A 15,054-nucleotide genomic window follows, 5' to 3' on the forward strand; every position below is an offset into this window, starting at 1 on the left:
ACAGAGTTTCGAGATGCAATCGATATCATTCCCTACCTAATGTGTTCTATTCCCTGTGTCATGGGTTTTTATCCCTTTTTCGTAATTCATTCCCCCAAAATTCTATTGGTCAGTCAATACACCCCACCATTGTTAACCTATCACATTATACATTAAGTAATGCATTTGTCATTTCTTGATATTAATTTGTCTTTTGATTGGTCTTCATAATCGACATTTCGTAGGTGGCATATCCGGGTTACTTCATCATCTTGGCACACGTCTCAGGTTAAAAGTTCTCTTTCCCTCGTCTCATTGTCCATGGAAGTATCTACAAATGTTTCGAAGCACATCATTTTATACTAAAAGATGCTAGCATGCGGATGGGAAAATGTCCCCATGTTTCAAAGTAATACAGAAAGAACAATAGCTGGGTCATGGTCGTTTGCAAGTCCGTACACTGAAGAGACAGGAAAAATACGCTTTTAATATGAGAGCTACACAGCTTCTGCTTGGCTCATGCTAACTTAAGATATACGAGTTCTAATGAATGCAGTTTTATACGTTTTAATGTACTCAGTTAGGCAAATTATAAACGATTATTTCTTACAGTTGACATTAGTTTATACATATGAACGATTCTCCATATTTGTGAATACGCTTTAATGAATGTTTTATTAATACAGCATTGTTAGACATAAGCATTTCACGTCTATAATACGTAATATTAAATATGCTCTCTCAGTCCCTCCTCTGATGACGCTCGTCATCACAAATCTTCCAGGTCTTAATTTTTCACCTTACGCATAATGCGCATTTCAACATCTTTTCCTTTATGTGAGCTTTCCCATATTTCATTAAACATTTTCTCTCTTTCACTTTCTTCGTTTCTTTTGGTTCTGTTAGCCCAATTTTTCTTCACTTTATTATTAATTTTGCATGCTCCCCAAAATCCCAGTAAACAAATCAGAACAATTAATAATCCCATCATAATTTTTGCAAGTATCCCATTCCAAATGTTGGTAAACCAGCTTCACACTCGGGCAATTCCCTTTCCAAATTTCTCCCAAACACCAAGTTCTTTTAGATCCTTCAAATCTGTGCTATCTCTAGTCAGGTTAGTAAGCATGCTTCTAATTTTCTTACTATTGTCAGGTATATATGAGCAGCAATGTCGTTCATTAAGCATTTTGCACACACCTCCGCTCTTTGCTAAAAGAATGTCTAAAGCAAGTCGGTTTTGAAGAGTCATAGCTCTTTCTGCAGCAAGTTCAGTATCCATCAGAAGTATGGCTCCTGTAAAGTTTGTCAGCATGTTATCCACAATAGTAGACAACTTTTGAATTTTCATAGAATTTAGAATAACCCCCACTGAAGGGATTATAGCTCCAAATATGTCACCAATGACAGCCGCCACTGATTCTCGTTTTTGTCTGGTATGTTGTAATTCAGACGTTTTAGGTAGTTGTTTTAAGTCATCAATCTGGTAAATCTTTGGGAATATTATTCCCAAATAACATGTCCCATACCATCCCTTAGGGAGACGGTAATATGCATTTAACCCACAGATGTAATAGATTCCAGGAATCGCTGGGTCTTGTCCATTTAGCATAAAGGTCCATTTGCGCTGAAACAAAAACACATGCCTACATTCACTCGTTCCCACAAACAAATTATCTTGATCAGATTTTGGTCTATATATACAGAGTCTACCTACGTGTAATGAATCTATAGCTAACTTGCCTTGTGTTTTAATTTCAGTATAAGCATAATCATTTGCATAAGTGCGTTTTTCTAAACCTTTTTCTAATCTTTCCTTTAATGCTTTTCGTCTATCATCTGTGTGATCTAAAAAGCTTTTCTCTACAGGAGACAGTAAACATGTTAAGTTATTGCGATGTGCATAAGCAGTTCCAAATGTTAGTGTTGGCTCAAAGAATCCTCTAACTAATTTTATATCATGCTCTTTAGCTAACTTATTTAAGAATTCAATAACAGGCACAAAAGAAAACACAACGTCTAAATTTGAATAAAAATATTGCACATGCTCTTGATCATAAAATCTTGTTAGTAGCAAGCTACAACTGATCCCATACGTAAGAGGGAGGCTATGATAAGTAACTCCCTCCTGCACAGATGAAGGAATTTTAGTGCATACATAACAGTCTTTCGCATTCATAGTTTCCACATACTCATTTAGTAGGCGATAGAAAACATTAGTAGAAAGCTCCCCTTTTGCATTAGTTCCCTCATGCAGATGTCTTGTGTCTTGCTCAAATTTCTCCCATGGTGATAGTTTATTAGTTGTAGTAGTAGTCTCAGGTTTTGAAGTTGCATTAATAGTTTCACTCTCTCTCCATGGCATTCCCACAATCACTCCCACAATCATTATTGCGCATATAACACCTATCATAAGTCCTAACCAGCCACACACTTTACTTCCTTTGTTACTATAAGCCATGTTTTGTATAGAATCAAATAGCAGATTAACAATCAACTCTGAGTAGCAAACTCTTTCTGCATAATTTACAGCGTCTTCACTCACTCCAGGACCCTTTTCGTCAATTCAGGTTAGCAGCTTGTCGTAATCAGGTTTCCATAAGTCAAATCCAGGTTTAATGTCATTTTCCGGTAGTTTTATTTCTTCTCTAAGATTCTTGTTTATTATTTTTCAGCTTTCACAATTTTCGATGTTTTTATCTTCAGTTTTCTTGTTGTATTTTCTTCAGGTACCGTAGTACTGGCCTAGTATTTCTCGATCAAAACAGAATGCTAAGAATGTTGTTGCCATTCAGAGGTTGTAGCGTATGCCCATTCAGGACCGGTATATCTTCTGTTTGCTATTCTTTTTCTTTTTATTTTTCGTTCACCTTGCTGTTCTCCTTCACTCAGATCGTCTGCTTGTGAGGTATCGCTTTCCTCTATTATTGTTTCGTTTGCTATTTCTCTTATTCTAAAGTGTGATTTGTCTGGCCAATTGTCACCTCTGTTCGTCTTACTTCGGCGTTTTCCTTCAGTACCTTGGACAGCACCCTCCTCTGATAATATGGTGTTTTCTCCTGATAGGCTTGGAATTCGTTCGGCAGATCTTGATTTGTTCTGATTTAAATTTGCCACTTCTTCGTCTCTCTCTCCTTGTTCGACACTGTATTCAGATTCTGAATTGTATTCGTCTGCTTCTGGGAGAACCTCTCCTTTACTTTGTTCTCCTGCTGCCTCCACTGAGATTGGCACTTAGTCACCTCTCTCGAACTCACTGATAGTTTGAGGGACACGGCTGTTCTCAGCGGGCTCTCCTGTAGTCTCAGATCTTTCTTGACTGATCTCTGACTCTGAGACTTCTCCTCTTGAAGTTGCTGTACCGGAATTTTCAAGTTCCTCTTCAACAGGACACGCTACCCTTTTTGTATGACTGGCATGTATCCAGTTGGGAACCCCGGCACACTTCACAGCAGTAGTGGTCGTCAATATCACTTGATATGGCCCTTTACAACGCGGCTCAAGACACGATTTTCTTACGTGCTTCTTGACAACCACTCAATCTCCAGCTTGCAGAGAGTGTCCTGGTTCGCCGATTGGTGGTAACGTGTTAGCTTCCACCTGGTGAGAAAAAGAGCGAATCACGTCAGCCAAACTTTTGCAGTAATCCAACACCATATCATCTGTAATATTCACTAGTGCATTTGCAGGTACCGCCGGTAACCTCATTGCTGTGCCCATGAGGATTTCATGTGGGGACAATCCTGTTTTCTTATCTGGCGTGTTTCTCATAGACATCAGCACTAGAGGTAATGCATCTGGCCACTTCATGTTTGTTGCTGCACACATTTTTGCTATTCTTGATTTCAAAGTACCATTCATCTGCTCGACTAGTCCTGAGGCTTCAGGGCAATAGCTACAATGCAGCTTTTGTTCAATGTTGAGTGCGGCACACAGAAGTTTAATCACCTCATTGTCGAAGTGTCTTCCCTTATCTGATTCTATAGAAACCGGAAACCCGAACCTGGGTATTAATTCTCTGAGTAGTAGTTTTGCAACTGTAAGACTGTCATTCCTACGTGTGGGATATGCCTCAATCCAATGGCTAAAAACACACACAATCACCAGCACGTATCTCAGACCTCCGCAAACAGGCATTTCAATGAAATCCATTTGTATCTTATTAAATGGACCACCAGCTCTCCCAATGTGGCTCAAAGTTACCACAGTTCATTTTCCAGCGTTCATCTGTTGACAAATGACGCACCTGTTACAAGTAATTTCTGCGGCATGTCTGAATTTTGGATTGAACCAATCAATCTTAAATGATCTGATCATGGCATCTCTTCCCAAATGTGCCTGCCCATGATATAATCGGGCAAATTGTGACAGAAGACTGTTTGGCAAAACTAGTTTTCCCTCTCCTGATACCCAAATATCGTCTGCTCTCTGCACACACTGCATTTTCTGCCAGGAACGTTTTTCTTCCTTACCAACGTGGCTTTGTAGTGTCTTTAATTTGTCTAAAGTATCAACCACTCGTAATGCTAGACTTAAGGTTGTGTCATTCTCAGGTTGTGGTAACAGTTCCCACTGCTCCTTAAAAGATATACAGTTCAATGCACAAAATCTGGCAACTTGGTCTGCATAACCATTCCCCATTGACACAAAATCTTGTGATCTGGTGTGAGCACTGCATTTCACCACAGCAATTTCAAGAGGCAACTGAATCGCATGTAACAAATCTCTTATCTGTTCTCCATTTTTCACTGGTGAACCAGAGGATGTCATGAACCCTCTTTGTGACCAGAGTTGACCAAAATCATGTACAATTCCAAATCCGTATCTGCTGTCTGTATAGATTGTGACCTTTAGATTTACAGCAGCATGGCAGGCTTTTGTGAGAGCTATCAATTCTGCCACTTGTGCAGAAAACACTTTCTCGAGCCAGGAGGCCTCAACTATACCGGATATGGTACATACTGCATAACCAGCTCTCAAGGTTCCTGATGAATCTCTTAGACAGGACCCATCAACGAACATAATGTAATCGTTTTCCTTTAACTGGGTATCTTTTATATCTGAGCGAGGTTTGGTACTGAGCTCAGTCACCTCCAGACAATCATGTTCAAACTCTTCCCCATCCTTTATTTCTGTATTCTCAATGGGAAGCAGAGTTGCTGGGTTCAGTACAGTGCACCTTTTCAATGTGACATTAGGTGACCCCAAAATAATTGTCTCATATTTGGTAAGTCGGGCATTTGTCATGTGTTGTGTCTTAGTTCGTGTCAGCAGAATTTCAACAGAATGTGGAACCAATACTGTCAAGGGGTGTCCCAAGACTATGCCTTCACATTGTGAAAGGCTTTGACCAACTGCTGCGACTGCTCGCAAACAACCCGGTAAGGCTGCTGCAACAGGGTCCAAAGTAGCTGAAAAATATGCTACAGGGCGATTTGCATCTCCATGGACCTGTGTTAAAACAGACAAAGAACAAGCATCACGTTCATGACAGAACAACAAAAATGGTTTCTCATAATCAGGCATTCCTAATGCTGGAGCCCTGCACATGCATTCTTTCAGCTCTAGAAATGACTCAAGCTCTTCTTTTGTCAATGTGATTTTGTATGGTTCATCCTTAACTTCCTTTCCTGTCAGTTTTGTTAATGGTTTTGAAATGATCGAGAAGTTGGGTATCCACTGGCGACAGTAGCCCACCATTCCCAAGAACATTCTGACATCTCTCTTTGTTGTTGGGGGATTCATTTGTAAAACAACTGTTATTCTCTCTTTTGATATTCTCCGAGACCCTTTTTCAATCAGATGCCCCAAATATTTTACTTCTTTTTGGCAGTACTGCAGCTTTTTAGGTGATACCTTATGTCAGTTTTTTCCTTAAATGATTCAATAAGGCAATGGTATCATATTTGCAGCTGTCTTTGGTTTTGGATGCAATCAACAAATCATCAATGTACTGCACAAGAGTCGAATTGTAAGGTAGCACAAGAGGTTCCAAATCCTTCTTCAATATCTGATTGAAGATGGATGGTGACTCAGAAAACCCCTGAGGAATTCTGCACCAACTGTATACCTTCTCCAGGAATTTGAAACTGAATAAAAACTGGCTGTCTTCGTGAAGTGGTATCGAGAAAAACGCTTGTGATAGATCTACTACGGTAAACCACTCAGCATCACAAGGAACCTGGTACATTATTACTGCTGGGTTGGGAACCACAGGGCAGCATTTTACCACGATTTCGTTTATTTTTCTCAAATCCTGCACAATTTGAACTTTCCCACAGGGCTTTCTCAAACCCATAATTGGAGAGTTACACGGACTACTCAGGACCTCTTTCAAAACTCCCTGTCTGAGAAAATCTGCAATTATCTGTGTCACTTCAATAAGGACATCCTGAGTCATGTGGTATTGTGACACTTGTGGGAACACTGCGTTCGGCTTTATCTGCACCTTGACTGGTTTCACTCCCTTTATTAATCCAACCTCCTTTCCAGTCAAATCCCACACCTTCTCTATCACTGATCCTTGCAGATCAGCAGGTAGATCGATCAAGGTGAACACTGGGAAAAGGGTAATTAGAGGGTAATCTTCATTCATCTCTCCTCCTTCTTCCATGAGTTGACCCTCATCTGCCTCATCATCACTGTTTGTCTGAACCTCTATTCCACCATTGGAACAGGTAATTGAACATTTGGTTTTGCACAATAAGTCTCTTCCTAAGAAGGATACTGGACTTGAATCGCAAACAACAAATCTATGCAGGCCCTGGAAATTTCCGATTTCAACCTGCACTGGGTCAGTGATTGGATTAGTCAGGTACTGATTAGCCACACCAACCACTCGTATGGTGCGCCCTGAGAGAGGTAATCTTGGTACCTCTGCACTGCGAACAGTAGAGCGTGTAGCTCCTGTATCGACTAAAAATGAGACTTTGTAGCCCATTACTTTTCCCTCCACATATGGGCCTCTCTGGTCTACCTCTAAGGATGCGGCGAGTCTGCACTCTTCACTGTCTGAGCTATCATCTGACCAATCCTCATTCATCTCATTTTCACCTCGTAATGGGAATTGTTGTACAGTGTTGTTTAGATTTGTTACTTGACCTGTGACCTGTTGAGGAAGCGTCACCTGTTGCTGTCCCATCGGAGCTAGGGGTAACTGCATTTGCTGTCTAGGCACCATAGGGATCTGCTGTTGCATTGGTTGTACTGACACTGTTTGGAAACGCGGCATTTGCATTTGCTGCATAGGTTGCACCCCTGACATTTGTACCAAATTATTTTGATAGTTCTGATTCGGGTGTCTCATTCTTGAACCTCGTGAATTTTGCAATGTACCGGCATTGATACTCTGCTGAACTGTACCATCTTGCATTATATTTGGACAATCCCATTTCCAATGTCCCACGCCCCCGCACGCATGGCATGGTGACATCTTTTTCACTCCTTGACCATCACCTTGAACAACAACATTATTCATGTCCGAACCACGGTTCACAAACCCTCGACCTCTACCTCTCGGCTGTGCCTGAAACACACCATTCAATTGCGGTTGTTGCTGTATCATTTGCTGAACACCATTTCCCTGTATTCCAGCCTGTGCAGCCCTTATCTGCATCACCATCACCTTCTCCTTCAACTTTTTCTGCTTTAACTCAATTTCGTCACTACAGTATTTCGCGTACTGTAATACTTCATCAATCGGTTTAGCTTGCCAACAAATCAAATGATTTTTAATCATTTGGCTGACCTCTGGTCTCAGCCCTTCGACAAATCTGAACACAAGATGATTCATGTCCTTCGGCTCAATTGTGTCAGTACCACTGTAATGTTTGAATGCCTTCAACAATCTTTCATAATATGCATGTATTGACTCTTTAACCTCTTGAGAGGTCCGGTCGATTTTCTGCCAATCAGTCACCTTCGGCGACACCTTTTGTTTCAAAAACTCAATTACTTTATGATAATATTTCATCACCTCTTCAGAAGGCGCTCCAGTTACTTTATCCCTTGCCGGTTCCTTTGTGGGCCAATCTACCCCTCTCTTGCACTCAAGCCACAAGTCTGGCGGAACAATAATCTCAAACCAGGTATTTAAGTCTTCCCAGAGACACTTCGCAAGCTTCACGAATCTATCTGTCTGTTGATACCACTCGATCGGTTTTTCTCTTAACCTGGGATAATCATTCGTAAAGGACAAAATGTCTCCCCTGGACCAAGGCACAGGCACCAAAACACCACCAGCTGTTTCTCTCATAGGTAGGATTTTCACTGTCTCTAAGTTTGGTGTGACTGCTGTTTCATTAGATACTGAACTATCTTTTTTTCCCTTATCTCTTTTCTTCATCCATCGGCTTTCCCATTTCTCGAGTGCTCCCCAAATTTGTGCGCTTTGCAGCAGCTCTTTCAAATGTGTCTTCATGCCTGCAGATCTCATGTGCTCAAAATCTTTTGAGTCAAAATCTAATCTGTAACTCCGTTTCAAATGTTTTGTGTTTCCAATGTCGATATTGTATTTGTCTGCCAAATTCGTTAATTTCTGGTGTACTTTGCCTACCTCTTTGGTGATTTTAGGGCATAAGTACCTTAATTCTGTCTCAGTGTAAGACTCCAACCTATTTACTCCCATTGTTCCATCCACCAATTCAGCAGCTTCTGCTCCTAGTCGTACTAGATTTAGGTATTCATCGTGTTTCTCTTTCTCAGGTTCGATTGCAGTTGCTGTAGCCTTTTGTGATGTGCAAGTTTTCTCTAACCACTCATTTAACTGTTGTACTGTAAAACCCTGCAGTGAAATGTTCCCTGCATGTATCATTGGAGTGTATGAGGTATTTGTACTCATAGTTTGGGGAGTCAGGACTCCCAATCCTGCTTGTCGCATTGCCTCAAGAGGTGCCCCTATTGGACTAAGGTCCATTAAGGGTCTTGATTGTTCACAAGCCTGTCCTCTCTGTGCCATCATTTGTGGAGTTATAATAGGCCCTCCTCTTATCGTTTCATGAGTTATGACTCCCTGTTCACACATCCTTGTTTTCTCCTGTGCATATAACAGCACCGGGGGACCAACTGTAATGGGTAGTGATATAGCGGCAGGTGTCTGGCCTGCTCCCAAGCTTCTTGGAGCTTCAACGCCATAGGTCTGATCTAATAATCCTGGTGCAGGTTCTTTTAAAGGACCCGCTACTGGGTTATACCCAGGTATCAGTTTTGGCGGTTGTGATACTAACTGCGGAGTTGACTCAATCTGCATTAACCTTGGTTTTGTATATATCGGGTCTGGCTGCACCACCAAGTTCGTAGTAGTCTCAAGCACTGGAACATCGGGATAAATTCTTTTTATCTGTGGTGGAGGCTGTAACTGTATCGGCGGGTCTGGAGCAGTGGGTACACTGACACCATTCTGTATCAAAGCTGTATCGCTAGTCTGCACTGTATCAGTAACACCCTTCTCTTTCGTCTGGTTCCCAAGATCCAAGCTAGTACTTGGAGCACTGTCGTTCACCGCGTATGGTGGCGGACGATCATGTAACAGTCTATCCATAAACGCCTCATCATCTGAGTCGTCCTCTTCTTCCCAAGATCTTTTATTCTCTTTGTGTTTGCCTGATTCTTTGTCAGTTTTGCAAGAAGCTTTCTTTCCCTGTATTTCCTCTCCCTGGGTTATTGCCGGAAACAGCTCCAACCCATCCACTATTCCTCGTCTCCACATTTTGTTCTCATTGTCCCATCTAGCTTCTGCATAGGATTTTTCTGCTCTTGTCAATCTCCTGTGAAATCTTTCTTGTCTATGTTTAAGAGCCATCAGGTCCCAAATTGCCAAAGCCTCATATTGTGCTGGTCGAGGAGGTGGTTTCTGCGTACTTAACATCCACCTCAGATTTTCTAACACCTTTTGATTAAACGTTCCATGTTCGGGAAACGCTAGACACCCTTCTTTCTCTGTTAGTTTGCACCATTGTTTTATCCATAAACACGGTGCAACACCCTTTTCCTCCATAACCGTGTAAGCTGGTGTACCCTCAGGTGGTGTAGGTTCCCCATCAGTTGCAACGATATACACATCTCCTTTCAATGCGCTTTTGAATGCCTTAACAAAATTCATTTTATTTTATTTTTACTCAAAAAATGGCTTAGTTCCCAGGACACTCTTCACCTACCCTTTGCTCAACCTATTGCCTCTCACGGACGGCTGCCAATCCGTGCGCGACCCCTCTCGACATCTGACCTATCCCAGTGCGGCACCACTGACGTCACACTCACACACACTACAGCTGACAAAGTCTTGCGGCTTGTCCACACCTCGCTAACTCCTTACAACTCATACAAACTAATGCAAATTATTGCTAGCACTTAAGTGACAACACAAATCTGCCGGTTTACTACAGGAAGGGTAACACATTCGCTTCAGAACTTTACAGAGATTTCACTTGAAGCCTCGGCTGCTACTCTCTCCTTCTCAGTTCCCTCATACGCAAGCAGAATTCGACCTGCAAATCCTACTCTCGACTTGTCAATGACTCCTTCTAGTGCACTTTAGAACTTGTCAAATCTCCATCGAAGGTTACACGCATGCATCATAACTCGAAACTCGACCTGTCAACCACGCCCGATTGACCTATTAAACTGCACAGATTACAACATAAACCATTTTAACATCATACTCCGGAGTCTTAGACCTCAATAGGCCCGTATACAACAACCAACCACGTGGATAATTTTGAGCAACAAGCGCTGCATTCACATGAAGTACGCCGACTTCCCTACTCTTATGCTGTGGAGTACGCCCACTCCTTCTAAACAACACTTAATTTGGCCTAATCACACTCAAATATTCACAATCTCCTGCAAAGTGTATAAGATTTAATAAGCGCAAAAGACCCTAACCACACATACTATGGCGCCGAGAACATTCCCAACTCATTTAGGCAGGCTCCGAGATCCCGGGAAAGCCCATGGCAGATCTAGCAACTCATCATCTGTCCAATTTGCATTATCACAAGAAAACAATTGAACAGTGAAAACTCCGTCCTAGGGCCCCCAAGGGCCAAACCGTACTCTGCTACCAGAACTGTTAACGCGTCCGTCTATGTTAATCTATACACATCAGGACTCGTTTTAGGCCAATGAATCTTTGGACCCAGTGGTGAGACACCGTAGGACGAGATAACTGATCAAAACACCAATCAATATGTCAATAACATTGTCAATATTTAACACCAAGATATATCTTGTTTTAGGCATTAATAAACATTCGGCACAACCATGACCTTTCAGTCCTGAATAACCACACCTTAATGAAGTTTTATGAGTTTTATTCCCTATTGATTACAATCTAGTAGCAAAGGTATCAATCTCAAAGTCGAGAAGCATATAAGCACAATTACAAGATGACAGCCACAGTAAGCTTTCAATAGTGAAGAAATCAGAAGCATAGATAATCAGATGAGTATAACCAGATCACAATACATTAAATGTTCTAAGATACAGGTTCAGCATAGCATCATGTCAGTCACGTCAGTTTGTCAGTCAAAATGAATACCTCGTCTAACCTCTAATTAGCATTAGCATGTTGGGCGTCATGCAAAACAATTTTGAACACCAATTTGGAAAACATCTAACTAAGGTTTCTAATAAAAAACATACAGCAGTTGGTACCTAGAAAGAAAGGCAAATAAAGATTTTTTCATTAGCAACATATAATTACCCTCCTCTGATTAGGTCAGCATTCAGGATTAGTCTTCGTCTTCAGGACATCAGTTAGATCGCCGTCAGTCTATCTAAGTTTAAAAAACAAAGACACTCTCCTCATAAGGAGAAAAGTGTAGGAGCAGTCTAATGGGCAAGGATGGTTTTCTCTAAGTCTCAGGTCACCAAATAGAGTGACAGAGTTTCGAGATGCAATCGATATCATTCCCTACCTAATGTGTTCTATTCCCTGTGTCATGGGTTTTTATCCCTTTTTCGTAATTCATTCCCCCAAAATTCTATTGGTCAGTCAATACACCCCACCATTGTTAACCTATCACATTATACATTAAGTAATGCATTTGTCATTTCTTGATATTAATTCGTCTTTTGATTGGTCTTCATAATCAACATTTCGTAGGTGGCATATCCGGGTTACTTCATCATCTTGGCACACGTCTCAGGTTAAAAGTTCTCTTTCCCTCGTCTCATTGTCCTTGGAAGTATCTACAAATGTTTCGAAGCACATCATTTTATACTAAAAGATGCTAGCATGCGGATGGGAAAATGTCCCCATGTTTCAAACTAATACAGAAAGAACAATAGCTGGGTCATGGTCGTTTGCAAGTCCGTACACTGAAGAGACAGGAAAAATACGCTTTTAATATGAGAGCTACACAGCTTCTGCTTGGCTCATGCTAACTTAAGATATACGAGTTCTAATGAATGCAGTTTTATACGTTTTAATGTAATGTTAGGCAAATTATAAACGATTATTTCTTACAGTTGACATTAGTTTATACATATGAACGATTCTCCATATTTGTGAATACGCTTTAATGAATGTTTTATTAATACAGCATTGTTAGACATAAGCATTTCACGTCTATAATACGTAATATTAAATACGCTCTCTCAGCATCATAACTGGATGTGATAAAAGCACGATTGTCTACCTCTTGGTCTATAAGGACTTGGCTAACAGAGAACTGATCTGAGGATGGTGTTGAATTAAAAAAGACCACTCCTCATAGCCATTCACCGAAAGAGAGGTTATTTATTATTGTCTGGTCACCCCCGTCTTGACCTTAAGAACAAATTGTGCACAGAAGAAATCAAGGCCCTCTGATTCAGCATCTGTCATAACTATGCTGCGTCTTTCTCTGGTCTACAGTAGGTCACTGATGTCTCTCACAGCTCTACTAGTGTACTTTCTGTGTGGATTTGTGTGCATGTGAGCACACTGTAGACCCACCTTATGCGGAAATATTGCCTGCTGTAGCCCTATAGCAGGATTTGCTCTCCACTTAATTTCATGTCAGTCTCACTATCTTCCACCTACGTGGACTCACACCAAATGTGTATCTACCTCAAAAACGAGACAGGGAGGGTTCGGGTTCTACTGTCTGTGGATGACAGTCTCCATGGCACAACCTTCTAGTCAGTCACATGGGCCTTAACACCAAAACTATCCTGAGCTGGAGAAGAGAAAGAATGTACCATAATCGTCCAGGCTGAAGAAACCAACAGGAAACAGAGATGCAGAAAAAGGGAGCAAAAATCAGTAAATCAGTTACAAAACATATCCAGTTGATAAACGCAAATAAAAATAGACAATTGAAAGCTTCGTTGCACATTATTTCAGGTCCAAACTCCCTTTAATATGGGGAGAACAGAAGATGGCTTGGGAAGAAAATGTTCGAACACCATAATAGATAGGGAAGCTCTTTAGTACAATTTGGAAAAACGGCCTTCTTTGTTAGAAAGACATATAACCTAAACCAACCTTGGGTCACAGGAAGATGGTGTTGTCGTTGTACAGCAGATATAAAACGAGACATTGAATGCCTGATATCTTGCCATTGATACTTCTGCCATCTCTGAGCCTACATAATCCTTCCTCCAAACTCTCAGTCTAACATCCTAGATGACCCACATAGCAGCCTGACCCCTAGTGGAAATCCTTCAGGGCTTCAATCACTGCGAGCATAACAACACTAGTACACAGTCCAGGCCAAATCATATGAGGCATCTTTCCTGTTGGCAAAGCACACTGCCTCTGCTGAAACAAGGTAGATCTCCGGTGAGCTGGACCATACAAAGATGCTGGTCGGTGCATGCTCATGGATTCCCATGCACTGGTGGCCATCTTTTAATGTTTTTTTGCCATACAAAAGTGGCAAAAGCAGGCAAGTATTGGCATAGCCAATAGTATTGACTCCTGGTGTCACAAGCAGGATTTACCAGCATTGCCAGTGCTTGTAGTCTGTAGTTTCTTCTCCGTACCCTTCCCAGATCCAACACAGAATCAAATAAGAGACTCTTGATGGGCTAAGGATGGGGCACATTGTCAACCATACCATATCCTATGGAGTTAAAGGAGGTGTGATATTGATGCAGACAGCACTAGCACTTAAGTGAACTGACATAATTTCCCTCTCCTCCCCAGAAGTACGTTTGTCTGGAAAGGCTCATTCTGTCTTGCTGGGATGCAAACATGTGACTTTCTGATTACATATACATGTCTGCAGTGCTACTCTGCCGGTTTGACTCTGAGGTCCAGAAATAAACACTCGTTTCCTGATACATTTTCCTTTTTATAAGTGATTAATATTGGCAACACGCATAAAGTACGTTTAATATGTCATTATTTTGCTACGAAGAGAAGTGTAGTGATTCCAAGGGCTGCCTCCATTTTATGTATAGTCGCTACTGCCACTAACATGCAGTTACGTAGTAGAGCATGGTGGTTTGTCACTTTATTTTTATAATCTTCTGAAAATTGTAACCTCGGTGGAATACTTTATAGAAACATATACATCATTCAAGTTTGAGTCTTTGAAAGCGGGGCCTTTGAACCAGAGCTGCACTAAGAACACTAAAGGGCCCTGTAGGGAATATAGTTGCATAAATCCTAATTAAAGAGGATAATCTCAAATAAGAAAACAAAAAACTAGGGCAACGTTGATTGCTTGTTTCGGTATTTTGTGAAGACTCTTGTGTCCACCCGGCCCACCCACGAGTCATTAGCCTATTATTCAGACAGCTGGCCTCGAAGACGGATCTGGTTATATTTATTAAATCTGCTGGAAGGATACATCAATACAACAATAGGCTTTAAGTGTCTGCGGGGGGAGGGGCCGCCGCACAAGCGCTCTTTGAAGTGTCTTTTACTGAAGGTAAACATCTGAGGCACATAAATAGCCTGCTCTTCCCGCCAATGGCTGCCCTCGCCCGAGTGACTAGAATTCAAGAGCGTGGGGGAGTGGCTGGTAATGAAAAGGAAAAGCAATAAAGGGTTCCTTATGACAGCAATTTGCACATTAACCGTTCTTTGATATGTTAACTAGGTTTTGCCAAATGGAGCTCTTAGCCCTTAAGAGGTCCTTAGGC

The sequence above is a fragment of the Pleurodeles waltl genome, chromosome 2_2 (assembly GCF_031143425.1).
Source record: "Pleurodeles waltl isolate 20211129_DDA chromosome 2_2, aPleWal1.hap1.20221129, whole genome shotgun sequence".
NCBI classification, from domain to species: domain Eukaryota; kingdom Metazoa; phylum Chordata; class Amphibia; order Caudata; family Salamandridae; genus Pleurodeles; species Pleurodeles waltl.